Genomic DNA, 27,746 nt, shown 5'->3' with positions numbered 1-27,746 from the left:
TTCTTATCTAATATATAATTCTAATTGTTGCACTGCATTGATAGCAGCTACATTCATAGTTAAATAACCACAGAACTCTAAGCAGTTTGCAGAGTAATTACAAGCAATTTTTGGAAAGTTTCCTTAGTTTGAGATAGTTCTTGATGATCAGGCCTATAATTAGTGTTTTTTTGCTCTACTCCCTTATTCAATGGGACTTTTCACTGTTTAGTCTGATTTTTAGGAGCACTCATAAAAATAGCTATGACCAGTCTTTTTTATTCAATGTGTGCTGCTTCCTTTTATTTCTCTCACAAGTCAAAGGTTTTTTAAAATTACAGCTACAGCATACCATAGTCATAATGTAATGCTCAATTCATTTGACTTGGTCAGCAAGATCTAGAAGAACAGTAACACTTTTTTTGGCATCTGCTAGATGAATATGAGTGTACATCTGTGTCTGTTTTATGTCCTTGTTATTGAAGATCCTGTCATCATCACTGAGATCATTTAGACACACCATAAATGGGTCCATATCCGGCAAGCTGAGTTACTACTTTTCCTTCACTGTGAAACAAGAATTGGGGCATGAAGTGACAGAGGAGGTTTTGGTTGGTGTCAGAAGGAATATATTATAAAAATGGGGCACCTTGAGTTAGGACTTTTCATTATCTGAACAATTTTGTTTGGGTCCCCAGGGATTAGGGGAAGTGAAATTATAAGATACGCAAATAGTCAATGACCTATTAATTTTAAGGAGCTTGGAAACTTTTAGCATAAAAATAGGATCCTTACAGGAGCCTATAAAAACCCTCAAATTGAACAGAGGGACAGGGGTTGGGGCAAATCTCTTTCTTAAAAGCAAAACAAAAAAACAACTGAATGGAAAAAAAGAAAACAAACTGACTGAGACTAAGGGTCTCCTGGGAAGAAAAACTGCTGAAAAGTGTGGTTTTAGAACCAGAAAAAGACCACTCTGAGAGCTCACAGGCACAGAGTTTGGGGAGTAAGGCTACAAGGAGAATATTTTCATTATAAGACCATGGAATCTGGGCTAGAAGAGACTCTCCATTACTGATCAAAGGGCTAAGTGGAAACTGGAAAAGGTGCACAGTTAAGGCCTAGGAAAGGAAACAGGAACTGATACAGAAGTGACAATAAGAATAGTACATGTAAATCCAGGATAATTACTTAAAGCTTGAATTATGTGTTATCTCTTCAGTGCTATAGTCAGTTAAGGAGCTTTCTAGAAAGAACCATAGGATGATGGATGTTCATTACCACTAAGCTTATGCCTCTCCATCCCCCATTTAAATTATTCATGTTAAAAAATATCTACTCAAATAGATTTTTTCCCCATTTATTCAGATGGGTTTTTTTTTTTTTTGGCTTGTTTTGAATATATTATAGCTACAAAGGAGGAGTTAAAAAAAATTACTGTGAATACACTGCTATGCTAAAGAGCCTACTCTTCTTTTGTGTTTTTAGCCTCTCACATACTCTGAATGAGGTTTTTAATTATTTGAAAAAGATCTTTCATATGAACATTTTAACATTTTCTCTTTTCCAGACTTTCTTTTTGAATGCTACTATGCCAAAAACAAAACAAAACAAAACAAAAAAACCCTAGCTTGTCTTTCATCAGATTGAGGCTTCAGGTCCTTGGCTGACTGGGAGTTTTAGGTGGACATCTCCCTGATTTTTTAAGGTCTACTTGGGCCAATCACAGTTATGATGCCTTTCTTTCCCTTACTGCCTTGTCTCTCTCTAGGGAGAAGCATTCAGAAAGCTACCCAGCATGTGATGTCTTGGATTGTCAGAGTGTGCGCCTGTATTCATTCCTGAGAGCGCCTTGCCTTGGGACAGAGCATGCGGAGCTAGCTGTCTTTGAGTTGGTGATGGTGGTGGTAATGGGCTTGTCCCCAGGTTCCCAACACTTTAATAGTTTATCATTCTTTCCATTCCTTCCTCCTCCTTTCTGTAGTTGATTTTGCACTCTGTAATTTGTGGATTTGTGTTCTTCTGTATCTTATCCATTTGCCCCAAGGTAGCTTCTTAGGGAAAGGGCTGATGTTCTCCCTACTGCCCATCCCGTACTGACTCAGCAGTAGATGGCAGAAAACACTGCAGGCATATGAGTGGCAAGGGGCAGGCAGGATAAATGGACAGGATGTAAGTACACTCACTGCAGCACCAATGGAAAAAAGGCAATAAAACACTATAGGAGGTAGGGTAGTGCTAGGGGAGAAATTCAGATCCTGGATATCAATTTTCAGAGTTGAGTCATGGCTTCCCCACTTCTACCTAGTGTGACTGAGCGAGCAGTTTTAACCTCTATGGGTCTCACTGTCTTCATTTGTAGAATGGGGATAATACTGGCAACTCCCTTATAATAGGGCTGTTCTAAGGATTAGGCCAAACAATCCACATTAAAGCTCCTAACATATTTATTACCTGGCACAGGACGTATCAATTACTATTAGAAGTGGGAAACTGAAGGTGAAGCAACACAGAAGAGCACCTCAGCCACAATGGGCTGGCCTAAAGTAGGGGTCACCTATGAGACAGAGTCAGAGTGAACACTAGAAGGAAAGATATAATTACATAATCTGTTTACTGTTTCAGGCCATTCATGCATCTTTTTAGCCGTGCACATGGTTAGCCATGTTGATTGTCATTTTAGGCCAGAGATTCTCAGCCTTGACACCACTGACGTTTGGTGCTGAATAATTCTTTGTTTTGGGCTGTCCTGTGCATTGTAGGATGTTTAGCAGCATCCCTGGCCTCTTCCTAGTGAATGCCAGAAGTAACCCAGGAACCCCCAATCCCGGTGTCACAACCAAACTATCTCCCAACATTGCAAAAACCCTGGGGACAAAAATCATCTTTAGGGAGAACCACCATTTTAGGGCATAGGTAATTTTTTGGAAAACTTCTATTAGACCTCTTTGTGTTAGTTGTCTCTAATATTCATAGCTCTTTTTCATTATCTGCTGCTCCACTGTATTTGGGATTAGCCATTATTTTCCATTTCTCTTTGATTTATAGATCTATACCACAGCTCTTCTCCTTTTCTGGAAAAGAATAATGTTGTGAATGTGCATTATTCAGTGAAATGCCAGCATATCACAATGGATGTTAATAGTGACCTTCCCAAAGCCTCTCCAGTGATCTGCTCATCTTACCCCTATTCTTCATTCCTTGAGTGTGAACATGTATTTTCTTTGCTGGGATCAGATGCTCTTAGACTTGTCTACTTGGGTATTCAGAGGCAGCATGGGCTGACTGATTTGGTGTAGACCTGGAGGGAACAGTCTTTTTCTGTATATGCTGCTTACTGCCATGTGTGGTTTCCCCAGTGAAAAATATGGAGAAGACTACTGAGGATGTTTTAGAATGTTTTTCACTGAGCACTTCAGAAAAAAATATAAAGTAACAGATTGGAGAATACCCACATTGTCTGATATACCGGTCATTTGAGGTTTTCATATTGCTGTATAATTAATTTTGTAATTTTGTAATTTTGTAATTATTTTGCTCAATTTTAACTCTTCAAGTCAGTTTTGGATTGTAGATTAGCATTCCTTTTTTTGGGGGGGGGATTCATGACATCTTTATTTGAAAAGCAAAGGATGTTACAAAGTAGAAAAAGCAGAAAAGGCAATCAAATGTCATTGATGTGCTTTGATGGACGGGGGCTCCCTCAGGTACCAGGTTCCTGGGTGTCCCCGGTCAGGCTCCTGACTTAGCTCTCATCTGTGGCTAGAGCAATTAACATTCCTAAATATATAATACATGTTTCAAAATATGTATATTAAAAGGTAAACTGTGAGTGTCTTTCTCCCGCCTCATCCTTCATCTACCCATTCTCCTTTCCGAACCAGTAACCACTGTACATATTATTTCATATATACACTTCTAGAATGTCTTAATGAGTAAGTAAGCAAATACAAATAAAGATTCTTATAATCTCCCTTCTTTATGTAAAATATAGCTTACTGTAACTGTTCATCTGTCACCTTGATTTTTGCAGTTAAACATTGTCTTGGAGATCTTTCCAAGCAGGGGTAGGAAAAAGGAATAAAAATCAGCATGACTGCTAAATAAAATCTTTACAACTTCATGCTAAAGAAATTAAAATTTGTAGGACTTTTTTAATCAATATAGAGGGAGCATATACTTTTGCTGTTTTAAAACTTTTAAGATAAATTTTACATAAAAGACAATTTTAAGATAAGTTGTAATAGTAATATTATTTGATTATAATTTTTATAACAGCACCATGATTATTGTATAACTGTCTTTAAAATGTCTGCGTGTAGCATCTGCAATTTCTTACTTGAGAAACCGAAGCCCAGGCAGATTAAATAACATGCAAAGCCACTGTTACAGTAACCCTGGATTTGGAACAGACTCCAGTTCCCAGCTATGATCCAGTGCAGGATTTAGCTTATAGAAAGAGACAAGCATATTGAAGGTCTACTCTTTGCCACTTGATCTAATTTAATCCTTATAACAATGTTATGAGGTATTATTTCCATTTTATAGATGAGGGTAAGAATCAAAAAAACTAAAATATAGACAGGTTAAATAATTACCAAACAGCACAAATAACCGAACCAGAATAAAAATTCACTGACTGCCAAGTGTGTGTTCTTCCCACTTAACCAGAGTACATGCTAGAAAGCCCAGAGTACTGACCTCAAAAGAATTTCCTCTTTCTCCCATCCCATGTTTTTAGTGTTCATTTGTTCATTTCTATACTCTCCGCCCCCACCCCCTTGACTCCCTGATTCCTTCTACCTTTGCTCATTCTGCCAGCCATACCACCTTCCTTGTTTTTCTCTGACCACAACAGGGTCTGTGTCTTTTGTACTGGTTCCCTTCCTAGGGAGCCCCTCATCCCCTCATGTCATAGTACCATCTGGTATACTGTATTTTACTTATTTGATCATTGTCTTTCCTACTAGAACATAAACTTAATGCGAGTGGGTAGGGGTGTGTGTGTGTATTTTATTTACTGAATGGTCAATTACTGGCCAGTTTTATTCCATGCTGTATTTTTAGCTTGGTACTTAATTGGTATTCAATAAATATTTGAACAAACACCTATTCTACTTTTGAACTACGTTATTCTACTTAAGTACTATGTTAAGGATTAAGGGTGTAACTGTAAGCAGTAGACACATGATAAGTAGTTCGTTCCTTCCCTCTATAGTCTGTGAATAACAGTTAACATTTACTAAGCAATTATTATATGCCATGTACCATGATAGTCCTGGAAACAGTCATTGGAGGCAAGTAGTGTCTTCATTTCACAAAAAAGCAACTGAGGCTCAGAGAAGTTAGATTATTTGCCAAAGTTTCTACTGGTTAATGGACAGAACCAGAATGCCAGTACAGTTTTTACTCCAAATCCTGTTTCTCACCACTATGACATACATCCACACCTCCTATCTTATGTATCTCATGTACCAGGCTCTCTAGTGAATAAATGTGTTGTAATATTCTGCCTGCCAAAGGCACAGAAATCACTACCACTTACAATCCTCTGTTTTGTCATGGTATTTTTTTGTAGGTTTGTGATTACTTTGAGCCTTGATGATGAGACATTAACAGATATTCTCTTCTCTTAATCACTGTAATAATAAAGCAAGTTTAGTCATTTGGCATAAATTCATAAACATTTTTGGATGGTTTAAAAAACTGACTTTGCCAGTAATAACATCTCATGTTCCCCAGAGGAGGTGGGTTTGTCATAAATACCATTTCCGTTGAATATTTCAAGGAACTTAAAGTTCTCGGAAAATATTTTTAACAGGCAGCCTTTTCTCAGGCAGACTTCAAGGGCATAATACTACATGCCCTTAAGAGTGTGGGTGCATGTGCTTTATCATGTTAAGAATATTTATATGTATTTCTCTTATTGCTCAAAATCCGTTTATATTTAGATGCTTCTTTTGTGTCTTAATGGAGGTAAACAGACATGGATTCTTTAGAAGAGCATTCTAAGGTAGCTGCAGAATTTTCTTTGTTTTTAATCTCCATTAGTCCCTTTTTTCTCTTCCCAGATCACAGGTTATTTTCATTCAGATATTGTAAATAGGTATTTTGGAGGATTAGTTTAATTCCTTTCTCTTAACACTCTTTGGTAGGTCACTTTTCTTTCTTGTATTTTCTCCTCTTTAAAAAGTTACAATGAGTATATCCTCTTCCAAATCTTATTCTGAGCCCTCCCCCCCAAAAAAAATTTTTTTAAGCCCCTAGTTCCTGTTAAGTCTTAAAGAAAGAAGAAAAAAAAAAAGCCTTTCCTCTTTTATTTGGCTTTCTTAACGTTAATTTACTGGTTTTCAGTTTGTCAGATTTAACATAAAAGGCCAAAGCAGGGAGCAGTCATGCGCCAGAGTGGATACGTTCACTGGTTTTCACCTCCTTGTATTCTGGCTGCCTTTACAGAGGCAGTGGCTACCGTGGTATGCTTGGGAAACCAAACGTTTCCTAAGTTGTTAGTGGGAAATTAAAACTTCAGAAATTTAGAAACCACAACAACAGAGGCTTATGTTTTATCATGACTCTTGAAGTCACACAGTTTGCCACGAGAAACAGGCTAAATAGGAGCCATCAGAATGTAAAATGTGAAACATTTTGATCTCTAGAGAATCCTCCTCCCCCCTCCATTTTAGCTATAGTAAATCAGTAAAAAAGAGGCAAAGGAACTAGTAACATTTAATAGCACTGAATAGGATTCACACACAGGTCAGGGCAATTGCAGGATGAAGGTTGTTGCTTGGCTTGGCTTCCTGCTGATTAACAATCAGATCATGAACCACTGTGAACATCTTCCATCTACCCTTATCCACTTTTCCTAGTTCCTGAGGATGACTGGTTTCTGTCTTCCTCCAGGATGTTTTAGAGAGCTGGAGTATGGGCCTTATGTAAAGTTTAATTAGGTGGGAATGTTTTAATCTAGAATCCCTTAGAATGTGAGTGACCATTTTTCTTGTAGTCTGCATTTGTGTCCCCTTGTGTGCATTATAAAAATTAAAATTTTGGGGCGCCTGGGTGGCTCAGTCGGTTAAACGGCCGACTTCGGCTCAGGTCGTGATCTCACAGTCCGTGAGTTCGAGCCCCGCGTCGGGCTCTGTGCTGACAGCTCAGAGCCTGGAGCCTGTTTCAGATTTTGTGTCTCCCTCTCTCTGACCCTCCCCGGTTCATGCTGTGTCTCTCTCTGTCTCAAAAATAAATAAACGTTTAAAAAGAATTTTTTTTTTAATTTTAAATTTTGTTTAATTTTTCCCTGACAGTTCAGAGCATTTGGATTAGATTTTCCTTTTCTGCTGAGCACTGAGAAGACAGAATACATGAACACACACTTTGATCCTATTTTCTCTTCCCCAGGTTGGGTTCTTTTCAGATGAATGTGTTCTAGAGAATATTAACCTTATGTTGTAAGGAGCAGTTCAATCAAGATGTTACGGTGGTTAGCAATGGATCTGCTAGAGGTGAAAGTAGTGACATTATACTCTACTTCCCTTGGCTCTGGGTCTGCTGCTGATTTTGTCCCTGAGCAAGGTTCAGGCTCATCCATTTAGTTATGTTTATCTTTGTGATAAATCTGTGTGGCAGAGTTAAAGAAAAGGCTATAGTGCACCTTGTGTATATACTATATGAATACCCATCCATTTCTGCTCTGACCATATCTTACCTCATGATTTGAATTTTTTAAGAGAGGGCAAACTATTTCAGATTTGCAGTAGTTGAAAGAAGTGTTTTTGAAGAAAGCACTGACTTCGCTATGCTTCACTTTTTTTTTTTTTTAAATGTTTGTTTATTTTTGAGAGAGACAGGGACAGAGTACGAGCTAGGGAGGGGCAAAGAGAGAGGGAGACACAGAATCTGAAGCAGGCTTCAGGCTCCGAGCTGTCAGCACAGAACCCGATGTGGGGCTTGAACTCAAGGGGCTTGAACCCAAGAAACAGGAGATCATGACCTGAGGCGAAGTCAGATGCTTAACTGACGAAGCCACCCAGGCACCTCTCTATTCTTCACTTTTAAAGTTCACTCATTCACAGTTAAAAACAAAGAATAAAAGCAAAACCCCATTTCTCAAACAACAGCCGTGTATCTAATGGTGAGGGAATGCTGGACCACTGTGCTACTGACTTAGCTCTCTGACTGCACCTCATCTGCCTGTCGCCTCAGCTGCAAAACGGGGAAGCTGTAGGATTTCATCTCTAGGGTTTACAAAGCCTTTGATGATCCTCAAATCTCAGTTCCACAGAATAAAAATTCCACCAACCTTTAGACTCCTTCCCTCCCTTCTTTTTTGTATAGCATTTTGTACAAATTCACACATCAAAAAATGTACATTTTGTTCCATCAGAACAAATTTTGTGACTCGTCAAGGTCTCAGTGGTTCATAACTACACGGGGCATTAATGGGACCTTAACTACATGGGACCTTAATACATGGGTATTTCATGGGATTCAACTTTATTTTTGGTTCTTTATACATCAAGTATTGTATTTCAAGAAATCTTTTCAGTGTCTGACACTTAAAATGTTACACTAAATAGAAAGTACACTGAAACTGTAAAATTAATACCTAGGAAGAAGTGTTTAGACTGTGAGTTTCTGAAAAGAATTCGTTATTGTCTGTGGGTAGGATGTGATATAAGCTCTTTAGCCCATGTGGTAAGATTTGTCTTACCTATTTGTTTTGTGTGCCTCCCAGGCATGGTAGGACTTTCAAGGTAAAACAGGGAGATTCCAGGCCAGCTTTTAAGCCTTTTGCTCTTTGGTCCTTTAACTACTCAGTAACTTGTTTCTTATTTCAGGTGACTAAAAAACCCATTGGAAAGCCCATGTTCTCATAAAGAGGGATTCCCTTCTAGCAGGGAACTCAGGATAAAAGATAACATCACTTTTCAGAGTAGCTGAATTTAGGCACTAGACACATGGATTTTCTCCAGAAGGCTTAATCCTTTACTTCACTTTAGGGCTGGGTGTTAAGAACATGAGCTCTTCCAGACTGCATCCTTACAAAGCAAGCACCTCCTCTTTGGTGCTGAGGCAACCCCTTGTGCCTCAGCCTGGTGGAACCCTATATATAGCCCTTAACATAACTAAGAAGAATAATATATTTACTGAGTGCCTGCTATGGGTCCAGCACTGTGCCAACTGTTTTTGTGACATTTAATCTTCACTTTAAGGATTGAAATCTATTCTACAGAAGTCCAAATAATGGGTTTAAAAATCATAGTTTGGGTGTTCAGATGCTGTTTCAAGCCTTCTCTTTTAACCTCAGATTCCCTTTTCATAGTAAACTTCCAAGGGATGCATCTGCCATCATTTTTTTAACACTCCATTCAATAGCTTCCATTTACACTTCAGTTCCCATCTTTTCTATGAATGTTTGTTCCCTACCTTGTCTGGCTGGGTCTCCCTTTGTGAGTCCACACAGCCCTTACAATTTTGTGACACAAATACTTTATAATGTTGTTTTATACCACTTTCTAACTTTGTGTATAATAGTTTTGCTCTTGAACAAACTCGAAGTTCCATGAAGAATTCGATACCTCTGTATCCCCCACATGGGTTTGAACTTAGTTGTACTTGACTGACTGAGACGTGAGAAGAGCCATTTCTTAGGGGAGCATAACTCCCTCCTGGGCTGAACAATACCTAAAGATCTCAGGATTTGCTCTTATTATTAAAGCAGAAGAAGAAGTAAAGTTTTGTTCCTCTTGTTTCTGTCATTTCTGAGGAGGGACAAACCTTTAGTGAAATGAGGAATGCACCTGAAGACAAATTTAAATAAAGTCCAGATGAGGGAAGTTCCGCCACAGAATCTTAACCTTGCCTCTGATTCTTTGCATCTTTACCAGCCCAGTGAATTTTGTGGAATTTTAAGAAGAATCTTGCAAGGCATAATTTTAGTGGAGATGAGTGGAATGCCAAATCACTTAACAAAATTGTTCTCACCTTTATCTGAAAGATCTGCCTGCCCCATGTATCCAGTTGTATGAAAACGTGAAGGATAATATGCAACTTCAAACATAATGTATTTCTTGTAATAATATCAGAGTCTAACTATCTTGATAATAAGTGAATCAATATTATTTTTAAAGAATAGATAATCTTTCCTTTAGCAGCAAAGGATTACTTTTCACAAGACTCCAGAGTGATTTACCTCCTCTGCCATTTCAAATTGACAGACTAACAAACTAAGGCTAAGGGACTTGCTTAGCATCTCACTGTGTGGCCCTTTGTCTTTAGCAAGAAGGAACTTTCTCCTGCTCTTCTCAAGCTTCTAGGCTAAGCAGCTCCTTCCTTTTCTTCAAATGTAACAGCAGCAGTCACTTAAGTCTTGTCAACCCAAATGTGATGAATGTTTCACATTCCTTTTATGATTTCTGCTCAGAGATTTGTTTTCTGTTTTGGTTCACTTAAAAAAGAATTTTAAAAAGAGGGAGAAGAACTTAGTTCACCTTTAAACTTTTGTTCCAACCCTGGTGGGCCATGAGATACAGTAAATCTGGCAGATTTGCTTCTGTCTGCGCCGCCCATCTTGAAGGGCTGACCTCATCTTTGAGGCTGTACTTGGTACAGTGATCTGGAGCTCTCACAGGCTCCAGTACTATAGTTGTTAATCTTTTCTCTGTGCTTAAGAGTAGACTTTTTCCTCACATCCATTTCATTTTCTTAAGCTAATTTTTCTGTAATGATATGATCAGTAGCTTTTATTTTTATATAGTGTTCAGTTCTGCTTGATCGGTGTACCTACCCTCAAGGGTTACTGCTCATTATTCTCTCCTTCCCCAGTATTGAAAGATGCTTATGGTGGATGACAGTGTTTCTTTTTTTTTTTTTGTTTTTTTTTTGTTAGGTATGTGGAAGCCAAGGCTTTAGGAGGCTTACCCAGGGAATAGATGGTAGAGACAAGAAGAATGGAACTTGGATTTATGAACCTTTATTCCTACTAATTAGTTGTACTGTTGAGATAAACACTATTTGTCCATGCCAACTTAGTGTCATTAGTAAGTAAGCAAGGAAGCTTGGAGATTATAACTATATTCTGGTTAGTTGGGTTTTTTTGTTAAACAGCCCCACACTGTTTACCTTCACTTAATTTTTATGTACGCTGACCTGTTTTACCTATATTGCTTTATCAGTCCATTAAAACAAGAGCAGAGACAGGGCCATTGTGCAAGAGCTGCTGGTGATCTTAGTCATTGTCACCAATATGGTGCCAATCAGTTTTAGTAGGTGTAGCTGGGTTAATGACATGGTGTAGTGTGTAGAGAACTTAGTTGCTGGCCTGCCTGGTGCTTAGCACAGTGCCTGGAAGATATTAAGTAAATGTTTGCTGCTGAGTTACAAGCCCTAGGCTGGCTTCAATGATTGACATTGGAATTACCTAACTGAAACTATAGAAAATTCACTCCTTTTCTGTAAAACCTGGCAGATGCACTGAATGACCCATAGAAACTTGAGAGTCAAAGTGTATGCTTGGGAAAAGGCAATCTGCTGGTTTCTCTTAATGGCAAGGACAAACTGTTTGGGTCCAATGACTGCATCTTCTAGGTCTTCATATGAGGCACAGAGATTAGGAAAAACAAAGGTACCTACACTTCCTTAAAGACAAAAACCACTACATTCTGCTCATCCATATTTTGTTTCCCACCCATTCCATGCCCCATACTGTATAGTACGAAGTACATTTTACTGCATTGATTTCATCTGAGCCTGATTTGTTTTCTGATTTTTGTGCTTGTAGTCAGTTCAATGTGGTTACTTCAGATAGTGGCAGAGATTTGTTTTGGGCCCCTGAACAGAATCTCAAAGAAGGGGCCTTTCCTAGCCCATAGTTTTCTTACCAAGTAAGGAGCTTCTAGGTTGTAATTTATTTGTTGGTACATTTATTCAGCACCTTCTTGTCCCAGGGACATGCTTAGTAACTATAGCGAGGTACTTTGCCAGGCACTAGGAATAAAGTTGGTTGCAAAATTGACCCTCAGGGAGTTTACAGTCCAGGAGAAAGACAATAAACAAATAAGCAGTTAATGTGTAATTTAGTGTCATGTAGCAGTGCACTGTGTGAAGGAAAGTAAAGCAGGGTGAAGTATCACCAGGAGCTCACAGCCTTCATTAGTTACTTCCTCTGCAGTTTTCAGGGAAGTTCTCAGTTGTTTTAAAGATATTGGGTCATTGTGAGTTTTGAATGGGACCCTGCTAGCTAGGGAGGTCTGGAGAGTGTAGAATGCTTAGTTGGAAGATGCTGAGAAGAGGTCAGTTGTCAAATTAGTGGTTCGGACCTAAATGTCTTTGACATAGAGCATATATACATTCTTCCTAGAGAACCACTCAACTTTTAAGCAGAGTGAGCTTTGCCACCCAGAGGACCTTTAAGTACAGTTCTTATTTGTTTCCTTTGTCTTTCTTTTATCACCCCCCTCCATTGTAGTAGCCTGGTTTAACTCTATTGGTTTTTACCTCCCTCCTTTGCCTTGCCTTCTTACTACTTATACTCATTAACAAGAACTTTGAACCTTTCTGCTTTCTTTTTTAATGGATTTTGTATCCAAATTAACACCTCTAGTGCCAGGGCTTCTTCTGGGGCTTCTGCCTTCATCTCTTCCTAGCACTAATTTAAGGGGAAACCAAAAGCTATAGCCCAAGAATGCAGGGGGCCCTGGCTCTGCCTCTGAGTAATTTTGTGTCTCTGAGCCAAGTCATGCTGTGAACATCAGTTTCTTCTGTAAGGTGAGGCATTTGGATCAGATGGCCTCCAAGGCCTCTTCTAGCTATAAAGCTCTGTTTGCCAGAGAGAGAGAGAGAGAGAGAGAGCGCACTTCTCTGGGCCCTAGGGCATCCCATTGTTCATATGAAAAATCTTATGATCAAGTTTCTTCTCAAATTCCCATCTATGGAGTTGTGTGTTTGCTATTCTGATGTAAGATGTGATCTCTTTTACTGATAAAACTGTCCTTTAGGCTAGAATCAGTAGTTACAGACAAAAACAAGAAGGTGAGTGTATGTCTGGCTACACCTTTACCTGCCTCAATGGTACACTTACATACCTATGGCTCTACATACCTTCTTATCCACATACCCCGCCCACCCCCCCCCGCACCCCCCCCCACACAATTCCTCAAGCTTGTCGTTAAAAAATAATAATGTCTTTAAGAGTTAATCTTATTTTGGAACCAATAGGGAATAGGAATGTGAGGATGGTCTAAATGGAGAAAGAACACTGCTAATGTGTTATTCTGTTCTTGGGCTCAGAATTAAAATTGCTGCTGTCGTATCTTAATGTGCTCAAGCTTCTGAGAGAAAAAGCATGAAAAGGGAATGCTTCTCCATATCTGAAAAAGAACCAAGGGACTTTCCTTGGAGAGCCTTCCCACTTTTGTTTTTCTCAGCTTTTCCAGTCAGAGGTAATGTCAGAATAGAAGAAAGCCAGGGGAGAGATAATTTTAACTCTGCTTTTTAAGAAAAAGAAGGATGCAGGAGGGCTTACAACAGTGTTGGTGATGATCTGCTAGGAATTAGTGCATCTAACATTCAAAGTAGAAACTGACCCAGCACATATTAAACATAAGTGATGGGGTTGGTGGGCCCATAAATACTGTAGTGGTGGCAGAAAGCAGCCACAGAAGAATTTCTTTGAAAGTGTGTGATGCTGGCTGCATATGCAGTGTCCCTTCATCTTTAAATCCTTATTTAAAACATAATTTACAGAAACTAAACAATCAGATTAAATTGAAGCTACATCCATAGTCAAAAACAAATTAAATAAACTTAAAAAAAAAGTTAAAATTAATGATACGCCCAAGAGGATAAGGTAGGATGTGTTAAATTTTTCAGAGATAATGACTGGCTGTGTGAACAACAGATTTCAGTACATGAAGCAGGTTGAGACCAATATTGGTTTACATCACATATTATGCCACAATATCCAGTCTTTTATAAACAGTCCTCTTCCTGCTCCCGCCTTCCTTTTCCCCTCAAATAGGGGGCTGTATTTTTTTCTCTGTTCACCTTGTAAAAGCATTCACTTTGCTCTGAAGCATTAGATATGGACAGAACATGACTTAAGAAGAAAATGGAATTTTATTCTTGGTGCTCCATTTTCACTTTTTACCTCAAAATCCATTTATTACCAAAGTCATTTGGGGGGGGAGGAAGGCGAGACAGAGAAACCTAAAACAAAGTTCACAGCCTTTTGAGAAGGCAAATTTATGGGAATTGCAAGTAGACTTGAAAATAAAGTTCAAAGCTTGGTTTGTGTTTTCATATTGCCTCTTTCTATAGATTCCCTCACAGCATTAGGAAAATATAACAAGAATACAAGTGCTTCACATTTAAGGTCAATTGCCATAAAAGGCAAATGAATTTATTAAGCATAAAATTTGTATGTGCTTTATTTGGAAATGTAAAAATTTATATTCCATCTATCTAAAACATTTTTTCCATCATATAGATTGTCCCTAGGACTAATAAATGCTCATTCAGAGAGTCCACTGTGTGATAATGTATCCACAACAAATCTTGTTTAACTTTCAGTTTTAAAAGGGGTCTCAATGGATGATTTGTTTTTGAACCATGCTTTATAGTTAGTAAATGGAAAAAAAAGTGTGGAATATTGCAGTGTGTCATTTACAGAGTAAAAAGTGGTGCTTGCCTTTTGTAAAAAAAAAAAAATAATAATAATAATAATAAAATAAAATGCAGACCCTGGGAAACACAGCTGTTAGAGATTTAATAGAGGTTATGATTTTCAACAGATGAGCTATAGTTTATGGTACAGATGGCACTTTGGGTATAGCTGAAACAATAATTGATGGTTTCTGTTTCCCTCCTCCTCTATCAGATTCAAAAGAGTGGAATACCTTTTTACCAAAGGAAGAATTTTTCCGTTTCCAATTACAGCCTATATGAAATAAACAACTTTTCTGTGCATATTTTGTACTTCTCCACAATGACCTGGGTGTTGGCCCCTCTTTCTTATGGTAGGCTTCCCTAGATTTAAAATAATAGTTTTGGAGAAATCCTACTTTTCAGTACTAACCTGCAGTTCATATAGCCTATCTTCAAACCAAATAACATATAATTTTTCTTTTAGAATACTAAAACCAAAATCTTGCATTGCTGCAAACAAAATTAGCAAACTAAACAGAACTATGAAGCAAAAGTAGTAGGCACCAATATTATATGCTTTAAAATACTCAACCACAGGAATTACTAGAAACAAAGATAAATCCCCAATCTGGGGCATATTAAACAAATGCTGTTTCAAATGATAAATAAAATATAGATGCTATTTCAAAAGAAAAATAATTGTCAGACATTTCTTAAGTTTTATTTTAAAATGTATGTTCAGACCAAATACAGTTTGAGTGATACATGATTTTTTAATTTCCTATTCCAGTGTTTTAAATGTGACATAGTGTATTTTATTTTTAATTCTTCTGCTAATTTTTATTCTGAAATGTGAAAACATGTAGATTTTCATCCAGGTGTTCAATTATCAGATGGTAAAAGTTCATTTATAGCAATAACCTATTCAGGGTTCAGATGTAAGTTCAAAATGCCACTGATTAACAAAATTCTTCTATAGGCTTTACCTTTTAAATTAGTGTTTCTACATAACACAACAAACTGTGTCCAAAAATATTACTCTAGAGAAGCTAGCGTTATCTTTTTCAGTTTGTCATTTATCCATTTACTGGAGTTGAAGTAAAAAGTTGGAACTCAAAATCATGAGTTACGTCTGACACAGACTGCCATATGCTTTTGCTCGGAAGATTTTTTTTGAAGCTTAAAAAGCTCAACTTTTTAAGTTAGAGTCCTCCTAATTACAAGCTATATTTCTAACAGGGATTTTCTGGTGTTTTGTATGAAGATTCACAAAGGGGAGGGGGTGAGAAACGGCACTAATAAATCCACTACCATGTGGCAGTGTTTCGCACTCTGCTCTTGTCAGACATTAGGGAATTTAAGTCCGAGGAGAGAGAAGATCAGGAGATAGAGTTGTGGTATTACAATGTACTCCCTCCCCCCTCCCGCCCCCGCCCCCATTCCCAAAGATTTCTCCATACAGGCAGGATTCGGTGTGCGGCTCGCTTGGAGAATGTAATATATAGTCATTCCCCAGCTCTCCTCATTTAAAATCAAATCTGAAATCCGTTTTCTCGGTGTGAGTAAACTTTCTAAGTTTTGTGTGAGTTTTAAAAGGTTTTGAACCCAGAGTTCATTGGACGCGCTTTTCGAAACCTGTCTGCAGTTCGTGATGCTGGTAACTTTAAAAGCCACCTACAGTCAGCCTGGCTGTCTGACAGCAGTGCCCCTTGCTGGAGCGGAGCGGCTCTCCCGGGCTTACCTGAGCTGCCTGCGCCGGGGCTGGGCGGGGGGCCGGGAGGGGGCCGCTGTCTGGCGGCGCTGCGAGCGGGCTGTGCGCGCTCCGGGAGTCGCCCGAACAATGCGAGCGGGGCGCCGAGCGCGCCCGGCCTAAGGGCGTTACGTCACTGCGCTGCCTTATAAGGCGCTTCGCATGTGCGGCGCGGGCGGCGGGGGCGCCGGTGACAACCAGATCCGCAGCGGCGGCGGCGGCGGCGGCGCGGCAGCAATGCGCCTCAGCTCCGCTGACGCTCCGACCGTGTGAACGGACTGTCGGTCCCCGGCTCCCCGAGGAGGGGAGTGGGCGGCGGGCCCGGGACGCCGGCGCCCTCCTGCCTGGCTAACCAAGTCATTGGGGGTCATGGTCGATCCGCTAGTAACTTTTCTCCCTCCGGGGCTCTAAAGCTTCTGTTATTGCCTCAGATTCTTAAATGCACATCCTGTTATTCTTATTTAAACTTTTGTAAATACATTTTTGTTACATTTGTTTTTTGGTTGCTGGGGGGAGGTAGGAGAGGGAGCCAGAAGTTTTGTTGGTTTTTTTTTTTTTTTTTTTGAGACATCTCGAGGTGATTTAGACTTCAAACCTTCTCCTTCCTTTTTGTAAAGAGTAGGGGTCCTCAGAGGATAGTATTTTATTTCCTGATGATGTAACTACCAAACAATTCTTGAAGTGATGATGGGAAGGCCAGATGAAATCTTTTTTTTTTTTCAGTGTTTTTCCTGAAAGAACCTCCTAGTTCCTCATTTCTGCATGCCTGTGTTTAACGAAAGTAGTTAAAACTAATCAGTTTATTTGGCAGAGAAAAATATTTATTAAAAGTAAAGATAAGTGTGTTGTGCTGTACTTTCAAGACAAAGTATAAAAATAGAACTTTAGAACAAGTTTTAAGCCATTTGTTCCCTGCCACCAGCAAACAAAATAAAGACAAGAGAAGAAAAAAGAAACTGACCAAATATGACCGAATTAAGCATGTTACCTAGTGTGGGGCAGATTTTACTTTTATAAATTCTTTTTCTGGGAAATGAGAATTATGTTCCCAATTATTTTGCACATCAATAAGAGAAGTAATCTCTGAAAGCCCTAGCCAATTATATGAATCTGCTAAGTAAATTAGGGATGTGGCTGTCTTAATTGCAAGCTTCAAATGAATTGAGTAAAATTTTGAGTCTATTTAACTCTTTTTAAATAAACAGTAAAATAGGATTGTTTCCTGTTATGACATACATGTCTATAGAATTATTTGTCAAACAGGAGTAATGAAAATAGCTTGTATCTTTTCCTTAGTTTGGAGTAGAGAATGCCTGGTTGCATAGAATGTATAGTTAGTGAAAACGGTGAAAAAAGATACAGGGCACAGAATGTGTGTCATCTTTGTTAAACTGTGGGCTCACTTTAATAGTTCTTCTAGATCACTCTGCCTACAGAGAAGCCTGTTAAACTACTCCTGCTTTTTATATATACTGTTTTGAGAAGCTAATGACCATGCCCTTCAGCTGAGCTTAAAATTCAATATTTGATTTGTATTTTCATATTAACATTTTAGATACTGGTTTGTGAGTTTTGTTACTCGACCTTATAGTTGTGAAGTGTATTTGAAACTTTTTAGTCTCCTGTGCTTGCCTTGTACTTATTAACCATGTTTTTGAGACTTTTATGCTAGATTTGATTTATTTCAAATGAGATAAAATGACTGCTGTGAAAGTCGCATAAACACCTGAATCTCAGTTGCAGACTACTAACATAAAAAATCTTTACCCAAAGCCAGCATTTTTGTAACTGATTTTGCCCCCTTTCCCCTCATAGGTACAGAGGTTTCCTAACATTGGACACCATCTTTTATTTCTTTCCCACATTTTTTATACTCATGTTTTGCATTTATTTTCATATTTTTGACTTCCCACTTCCCCTATAAAATCTGTCAGCATTATTTCCTCCTTTTCTTTAGCTGCAGTAGCTGAAGAACAGAGAAGTTAAGTGGATATAAGACTTGCCTCTGGTTATGAAGCCAGAGAAGAGAGGATCAGGACTTCTCCTCTTTGTGTGCCTTGCCTGGTGCCCTGTTACTTTCTGAAGCAGTGATCTCTGACCCAGCTATGACTCAGCATTCCGGCTGAGATCATGGTATAGACCCATTCTCTTCAGGAACCAATAATAACATTTGTTGAGCTTTTAGTTCATGCTACTCACCATGCTTAGTGTTCTACATGCACTCCATCATTTAATTTGCATAACACATCGTAAGGTGGTATTATTCATACTTTTCAGATGAAGAAACACATTTGGAAGAGTAAAATGGCTTGACCAAAGTCAGACGGCTATTAAAGTAACAAATGCAGAGATTTGAACCAGTGTTTATATATACAGCCTTAGTCTCCTCTTAATGGTTTGCTCAGAATCTCTCAGAAGTGTTGGTAAAGAAGTGTTCAGATTTAACTGAGAAGTTTCTATGTTTCCAGACTGAATGTTAAACTAGGAAAACCAACACTGACCTTTGCAGCCCGCCCCCCCTCCCCACCAGAACCACCCTAATTATGCACTGAATAACCCTAGGGAAGTCATTCACATTGGAAACATCATGGATTTGCATATTTATTAAGACAACATTTTCGAGGATGTTGACAAGTCTTGTTCTAATAAAATCAGAATATTATGACATTTTTGCTACAGATGAAAGTCCAGGGTCTTGAGTAGGAGGGTATCTTTATCAAACTGATTCGAGAACCCTGGGTCTTGTATCGCTAACTCCAGCCAGCCATTAGTAATGTACTCCACTGGCCACATGAATCGACAAGTAAACTTTTATTTCCCTCTCCTTTCCTATGAACATTCTCTTTGAGATGTAGTTTTTGTTTTCTTGGCTTCTGACGTGTATTCATTATCAAAAGAATAGTGTTGTGAGCACGGTGCCTCAGTCTTGGCTAAGAAAACTTTTACTTTTTTTACTGAAAAATTTCCTGCCCAGTTGCTGTGTGACCCTTCTCATTTTATAAGGCAGAATTTCCTACAAATAAGTATAGCTACGAATTAAAGTCATTTCTATAATAAGTAATTTAAATTTATGATCTAAATCAGCAGTAGCTTTAAGTTGTGATTTGGAAAGGGTAGAAAGGAATTTTTCTACCGATCTAATTGCTTTCTAATGAGGAAGAGGGGTTTGTAGGCAGCAAGGATGGAAACTAGGATGTATCAATTCAGTTGAACTGTATGAATCACCTTGTTAGATAGTCAAAAACAGTTCAGTATCAGCAACTTCCCCTGGTTCAAGCTAATGCCAGGAGTTTAATACAGTGACCACGGCAACCGATGTTATTAGCAATGTCCACAAATGTTTAAAAATACCATTAATGTGTTACTAAGCATGTCAAATCCAGTTTCTCTTTGTGAAATCACTACTCTTACTTTCTTTCATGTCTTGTCTCCCTGCCTTTGTTTCTACTTGTGACTGGTGAAGTCTTCTAGTCATCCAAATAAGTGCAAGAGAAGCAGTATTCATAATGCACCTTTCTTACAGCTGCCCACAATTTTCATTACTGCTTCTTTCATCAGTTAAGGGGTCACTGCACTCTTGGAATCTGTGGGATGGTAACATTAACTTTGAATGTGATATGTTTTCTCTTTTGCCTCCTCTATAAAATAGTATACATGGAAACATTGTAACATACAAAGAAAAACAACAATTCTTATCACAGGCATTGTTCTGTATGAGAAGCTGAGTATAGTGGAGACAGATCCAGGATGGCATGAGATGGAGGCAGAGTTCTGTGGTTTTACATTGCATTAGGCTGCAGTTGGATTGGCCAGAGTGTGACCCTTTTGCACTAAAGTATTTCTGTCTCAGGGAACATTCTGACACCTCACTGGCAGGCTTCTTGCAAAGCAGCTTTGTCTCTGAGCATTGGGTAGCCTGCCATGTATCTGGTGCTGATCTCTCCTCTGCTGCTGTACAACCTCAGAGGAATGGATTGAGCACCACAAGTGGGCAGGTGTAGAATGTAAAGCCAAAAGGGAAGTTTGAGGGCAAAAGCACCTTCTCTCCATGCCAAGAGCAATCAGTTTCCTTTCTTCTTCTTCTTCTTCTTCTTCTTCTTCTTCTTCTTCTTCTTCTTCTTTTAAATAGCATTTTATTTTTTCAGTATGCTCCATGCCCATCGTGGGGCTTGAAATCACAACCCTGAGATCAGAGTTGCACATTCTATCCACTGAGCCAACCAACCACCCTGAACAATTAGTTTTGTAACTGACCTGTTCCTTTCCCTCTTCTTCCTATTCCCCAGGTGTCTTTTGACTAGTTATGTACACATAAGTGTCCACAAAAAATATACCACATCCCCAGGCAGCAAGCACTTGCACTGTGTGCCTATGGCCCTTCACAAATAGTTAATGGGCTACAGTGAACCTGGATTTACAGAGAGACCCTCTCATTCTTATCTGCAACCCAGATCTCCTGTCCTCCATAGTCCTTGAAGTTTCCAGAGGCTCTTCAACTATTCCTGTTCATACTTTAGCTGACTTTGATTTTATAACAGGGATTTATACCCTTGAAAGCAAACTCAGGCTGATTATAGTAACAATGTCAGTAATACAGTAGTAATGTTAGGGAATGGGAAGCCTGTTAGTAACATGATTTTCTGTGGCTTTAAAAATTAATTTTAAAACAGTTCAGTGCCCATGATAATTTGGAAAATGCAGAAAACTAGAAAAGACATTTTACATCCAGTCATACCACATGAATACTGCCAACTATTAACAATTTGATGTACAGTTGACTCTTAAACACAGGTTTGAACTGCATAGGTCTACTTATATGCAGACTTTTTACAGTGTAGTCCTATAAACGTATTATTCTATTGATTTTCTTAATATTTTTTCTCTAGTATACTTTATTGTAAGAATACAGTGTATAATACATACACAAAATATGTGTTAATTATATTAGTAAGGCCTCTGTTCAACAGCAAATTATTAGTAGTTTTTTTTTGGGGGGGGCAAATTTGTACACAGATTTTTGACTGCACAGGGCTTGGTGCCCTTGATCCCCACATTGTTCAAGAGTCAACCACTCTATGTTTCCTTTTAGTCTTTTTATTAACATTTGTAAAACATCTTTGTTTTTACACTGTGGGCCATATGTGTGTATTGTGTCTTTTTATCATTATTTATGTCTTTTAATCATGTTCATTGCTTTTCTTTAGAGAGTGGGTCATTTAAAAGCATATATTTGCATATTTTCTCTAGAAATGATACTCGTAAAACCAACCACTGCCTGCTGTCCCACTGACAGTGCTATAGTTTTTGTTCTTCAACAAGTGAAACAACACAGTCTACATTTAAGAGATAATCTCCTGTTGATCCAGGGACCTCCTGTTCTTGGTTTACGTGGGATACTAGGAGTTGGTTTTGGGACTCCAGTGAGCGTGCCGATAGGTGAGCAGAATGACTTGAGGAGAAAGAAGAATTGATAAGATGACGCCACCATAAGATTATTAAATGGGAAGCTGGAAAAGCCTGCTATTTAGGTCCAGTTCGTTTGCTTATTTATTTCTGCAAACAGTTTGTGTTTCCTTGGTAACTAATAATAGTTTTGAGAAACTGTTGAACTCACAAGTATTACTGCAAGAGTAAAAAAATCCTCGAATCACAGAAATTAGAGACAGAAAAGACCTATTAGGTCATCTTTTTTGTCCCTTGCCAGTACAGATTGTTCTCAGTGCTTTGTCCAGTCCCTCTTTAAAGAGACCTTGTCAAAAAGTTTTACCCCATATCTTTTTTAAGTAGTGCATTTTTAAAGAAAATAGTCAACAGAATATAGTTGTGGACTTTGATTTCAGGCTAAATATTTGTAGAGAAAGATCTCTGGGTTCAAAGTACAGTTGAACAGGTTTTATTAGTTGGAAGTCATTGGTATAGTTTAGGATGTCATTGGAATAGTTGGCTAAGGGTAAAAAACAGCTGGGTAAGTTACTTTATGTATTTTCTTTTATCATCGGAAACTCAATTATAGAAAAACAGGATAAACTTTTAATCATATAAACTCACTGAAATGGGTCTAGAAGGCCTGAGGAAATAAAGTGTTTAGGAAGTAAAGTTAGAGTAAATGGTTCATTCTAAGATTAGATTTATGAGAGAGACATCCTGTAATCTCCCTACTGTCCCCAATTCTGCTTTGTCCTTTATTTACAGTTAATTATTGCTTGATGTGAAGATGGCTTTCAGTTGTAAAATCCCCTCCCTCAGTCAAATAACTTCTTCCAAACCCCAGAAGGACAGCATAAAACTGTCTCATAGAGCAGTCAGTGGTGGTGTTACAGACTAAATGCTTCAATTCCCTATATTATAATTAAAGATGTCTTCACTGGGAAAAATGATGAACAAATTAAGAAATGTGCTTTGAGTTTTATTTTGAAGAGTGATCATTTCATTAAATCACATTTTAGAGTATAAAGGACCTTACAAAATATCTACTCTATTTATTGCCATCCCTTGTTCCCCCTTTTTAAATAGATGAGATAATTGGACCTCAGAGAAGTTAAAGGACTTGTCCTGAGGTCAAAAGCAAATCGGTGACCCAGCCACTATGTTTTATGGGCCTGCATATCTCTTTTTCGGAAACATGAAAAATCAAAAATGGCTTAATTAAATAATGTCATTAGAACTGTCAGAAAGAATATATCTGAAATTATAATTAAAGTTAGAATAATTTATCTAGGTCTGTAGTAACTACAGAAAAAAAATGCAATATTTTTGTTCCATTTCTTTTAAATTGAAGATCTCTGTATTGCTGGTAATCGAATCAAGCCACTAATATAGGCCATGGATTGACAACTCCAGCCAAAAATTTAACGGAGCAATCTGAACTTTTAATATTAATTCTGTTCTATCATTTAACACCATTGTCTTGCATGCTTGCCAAATGGTCATTCAGTACATGAGAAATGCTGTTGTCATTAGTTAGTGCTGAATAGCTCCAGGGATTTTTTACTCCCCCAACAAGTCCATTCCATTCCAAACTGAAAACTGCCTTCCTCTCACTTCTACTGACTATTCCTGGTCTTTCTAGGGAGTTATATTGAATAAATACATTGCTTTGACATGACAGTTTTTTAAATATTTGAAGACAGCTTGTCCTGAATCTTAAACTATTTGTATTTTTATAATTTGAGCCTTTTCATACCCTGTTTCTAAACGTTTGTGCTCAGAATGAACAAATTACTTCAGTATATCAGGATTATCTTCCCCTTTACAGACTTTGTAAAGTCTTTTGTATGCGTGTGTAAACATAAATTTTCTTAGCATTTCAGGTAACCACATCAGACTGCTATGTCATTGTGCTTACTGATCACCAGCCTCCTACTGATCAACTACATACCTATGTATTTTCATCATGTACTGCCTCTGTAATACAGGTTAATCCTTTCTATCCTATGCTGGTTTTGTTTATATTACATCTTTGTTACAATAACAACAATAATAGACGACACATTTAATGTTTAATGGATGCCATGTAATATATGCTTTACATATAATATCAACTTCGATCCACATAATGACTCTGTGGGAAACACAACCGAGGAACAGAGAGATTAAGTAACCTGTACAAGATCACAGAGCTAGTAAATAGTGGCACCAGGTTTTGAGTGGCAGAGAGACTTCAGCAACCTCTGGTAGAAATCATACTCAGTGTTTTGTAGTAGGATTTGGACTTAGGGGATAAACATAGAGGCATATAACTTTGTATCTCTCTTATCTGCCATCTAGTTCATTGGGCTTGCACTAAGTGATGATAGAGTGAGAATAGATCTTGGAGAGAATCTGCTTCCCTCATCTTACAGTTTACATTACTCCAGGGTAAGCTGTGCAGTATTCTGTTCAGGGATACACAGATAGGGCAGAGCTCAGGCCAGAATATGGTGCCTTTTGTACTATAGAACTCTGAAGTATTTCTGCTTTGTACAGTTTTTCTCTCTTATCTACTCCTCTTTCTTCCCTCCCTCCTACCCTCCCTTCCTCCCTTCCTTCCTTCCTTCCTTCCTTCCTTCCTTCCTTCCTTCCTCTCTATTTATGGCACTATAAGTATTAAAACAACAATAACATTCATAGAAACCACATTGAAAATCCTATCACATCATGTTTTAAACTTTTTCATTTACTGCCAACTTCTGAATCTGTAAGTTCTTTATCTTTTTAGATTATGACATATATATAAGACTTTTATTTAATATATTCTTAATCCTCTGATGTAAGTTTCACAGCTCAGGTATGCCACTTATATAAAGAAGATCCAGGGAACAGGAAGGGATGGGAAGGGAAAGGAATTGCTGTCATTTATTGAGAGCCTACTGTGTGCTAGTCACTCTGCCTTGCCCTCTGCCTTGATATCTCAACTCTCCTTCTTGCTTTTTGGGATTTGGTATGAGGGCTAACACAATATCACACACAACCTAAGGAATGAGGATTAATGGAAGAGAGTGTTCTGAATCCAGCAGGAAAAAGAGGTAATGATCATTCATTGCCTGACTACTTCCATTCATTGACTTTTAGCTTTTGATTCATTTTATGTGCCGTTTATTGCATAGCTCCATTGAGGCAAATATGTGTGCAAGATGCTATGGGATGCTATTTACAGTGATTTTGCCCTTGTACTTTTTCTTTTAATTATTTTTTAGTGTTTATTTTGGAGAGAGAGAGAGAGACAGAGCATGAGTGGGGGAGGAGCAGAGAGAGAGGGAGACACAGAATCCGAAGCAGGCTCCAGGCTCAGAGTTGCCAGCACAGAGCCCAATGCGGGGCCTGAACCCACGAACCGTGAGATCATGACCTGAGCTGAAGTCAGACGCCTAACCGACTAAGCCACCCAAGCGCCCCTGTCCTTCTACTTTTAAATCCACTGAATACTGATTAAGTCTTGATCCAGAAACTTTTCTTACTTTCATTTATTTAAATTTCTTTAATTCTCTTGAAATTTGCTAAGCAAATTTCCCCTTGGAGTATATTAAACCATGCAAATGGGAAAAACTTTGTCATGGTACTGCTTTGACAGCCCAAGAACTTGAGGAATAAAAACTTTGAGAGCAAAATCCCTTCTCAAACAGTCAACTGTGGCCTAACAGTGGCTTCTTGCCAAATCGTAACTTAAAAAAGTGCTGATTACTTTTTAAACATAATCAATTCCAATGAATACTGCTCCAGTTGGCTTTTGAAACACATAGAATCAACTTTCAGTTACCCAGAATGGCTACTACCCTAGTGATGCCAGAATGTCTATGGCCCAACCCACTTATTAGCACTGGAAACCTGAAGAATCACTGATGCTGACTCTCAGTGACCTCAAATTTAGACTCTGAGATTTTTATTCAAATGCTGATATTTTCTGATAAGACGGAAGTACAAGCTTATATGATTGATTGCTAATTTGTGTCACTACTACACTATGCCACTTACAGTGTGCTATAAATTAATTTTTAAGTAAATCTTATTATCTTATGAGTAACTCAATCACATTTTATCATCTTACCTTTTTTTTTGTTTTGCAGAAATTATGAGTTCTTAGTTAAATGCGAGGATTTAAAATTTACATGAGTTCATAAACTTACATTTGGCATTTCTTTCTTATTTTAATATATCATAGACTCAAAATATGAAAGTGGTGTATGTGTCACTTCACCTCTGAAAGTTGCTGACTTCTGGTTAAAAACAGTCTCCATCCATCCATCCATTTATCCATCCATCTATCTATCCATTTGTCCTCTATCTATGGCTATCATTTACTAAAAACTTACAGAAAAGATGTCTAACTCTCTTCTTCTGTCTTCCCTCCTCTCTGCTTAAAACACATACACGTTACACAAGTACATATGCAGGCTTTCATATGTACACTCACCAACAATTACAAGAGGAAATTAAAAACAGTGGAATTCAACTGTTTAGATTAGAAATGGGAATCGACTTCCAAAAGGCTAAAAGCAGTATCTTTTCATCTACTCATGGGGACCTTCAATAACTAATAGCACTTTTTGTGTGTGAGGATTATCAGCAGTCATTTATACCACTATATTAGTAGTAGGATGGGTGGGAGGGTGATTGACTTTGATGCATGGCTTCTACATGCACAACATTTAAAATTTTTCATGCTCTCGAGAGGATAAAAGGGTTTGTATTCTTCAATTAGGTAGTGACAATGAGAAAATATTATTAAAATTCCCTGGGAAAAAAACACATATGTTTATAATGTTTTCTTATTGCAGTGGAATTCAGTGGGTAAAAAAGATACAATATTTTCCCTTCTTAGTTGAGGGAAGTGGAATATTCAAAGGGAATACTGTGGTGTGTGTGTGTGTGTGTGTGTGTGTGTGTGTGTGTGTCTGTGTGTCTGTGTGTCTGTGTGTGTGTGATGACTTATATAAGAGCTAGGCCTAGACTGCATCTTCTATGTTCTTTGAAGAGACACTCAGCAACTATTTTTTGAGCATCTTCTGTGTCTATGTATTACGATTTTGAGTTCATGGCAAGGGAGGCAGAGAGTATAAAGTATGACTCTACCCAGATTTTGATGAGTAGATAAACAAATGAACAAAAGCCAAAAACCAATTAGTGTTTAAATTGGGATGCTGAGTTTGGTGAAGGAAAAATTTTTGTAAAAGCATCAGGCCTATAAATATCTGGGAGGTCTTCATAACAGAAGTTAAAGTTCATCTGGACCTTGAAGGGGAATTAAAGAATTCCAGGAAGAAGAATAGCATGGCAAAGGAACCCTGGATAGAATGGAGTCATTGATTGACTCTTGTTGAGCAGTGCTGACCCTCTACAGGCAGTTGTGCCAGGTGGTAGACATTGCAGCCCTGGAGGAGAGGGTGGTCACATAGGGTGGGCCCAGACTGTACATGGGTCTTATCATTCAAGCAGTGTGGTTTGGATTTTAACAATGTTGTAGACAATAAGGTGCCATCGGCAGCTTTGAGCAGTTGAGTAATATATTGAAGCAATTTTAAGTGAATCATGGCATTGTTCTTTTTCAGTTGTATATTGAAGTGTAATATTAAATATAAATATATAATAAATAGAGTTAGAAATGCTCCAACCTTGTCATATATTAATGCTTCTTTTAGGTACAATCTTGGGAGAGCTGAGGGTATGGAGCAGCCTCTACTGGAAATTTTTAATTTATTTTTTATTTATTTTTTAAAGTTTATTTATTTGAGAGAGCATGCGTGCATGTATTGGGGGTGGGCAGAGAGAAAGAGAGAGAGAATCCCAAGCAGGCTGTATGCTATCAGCACAGAGCCTGATGCAGGGCTCTGTCTCTGCAACCATGAGATGATCTGAGCCAAAACCACGAGTCGGACACTTAACAGACTGAACCACTGAG

The 27,746-nt window shown here is 38.2% G+C and overlaps 2 protein-coding genes across 2 annotated transcripts in view; one reads left to right on the top strand and one right to left on the bottom strand.

Annotated features, from left to right (window-relative positions):
- Positions 1-16,455, bottom strand: part of FILIP1L (filamin A interacting protein 1 like) — a 49,451-nt gene extending 32,996 nt beyond the window's left edge. The window contains exon 1 of the mRNA XM_047098582.1: positions 16,364-16,455. The gene's annotated coding sequence lies outside the window, so the exon portion shown is untranslated. The remainder of the gene's footprint in view (positions 1-16,363) is intronic.
- Positions 1-27,746, top strand: part of CMSS1 (cms1 ribosomal small subunit homolog) — a 387,785-nt gene that overhangs the window by 43,070 nt on the left and 316,969 nt on the right. The gene's annotated exons all lie outside the window — the stretch shown is intronic.

The sequence above is a fragment of the Lynx rufus genome, unplaced genomic scaffold, assembly GCF_022079265.1.
Source record: "Lynx rufus isolate CCGP_SWC_20201006 ecotype Redwood Valley unplaced genomic scaffold, mLynRuf1.p SCAF_5, whole genome shotgun sequence".
Classification (NCBI taxonomy): domain Eukaryota; kingdom Metazoa; phylum Chordata; class Mammalia; order Carnivora; family Felidae; genus Lynx; species Lynx rufus.
This window is presented reverse-complemented; position numbering and strand designations above follow the sequence as displayed.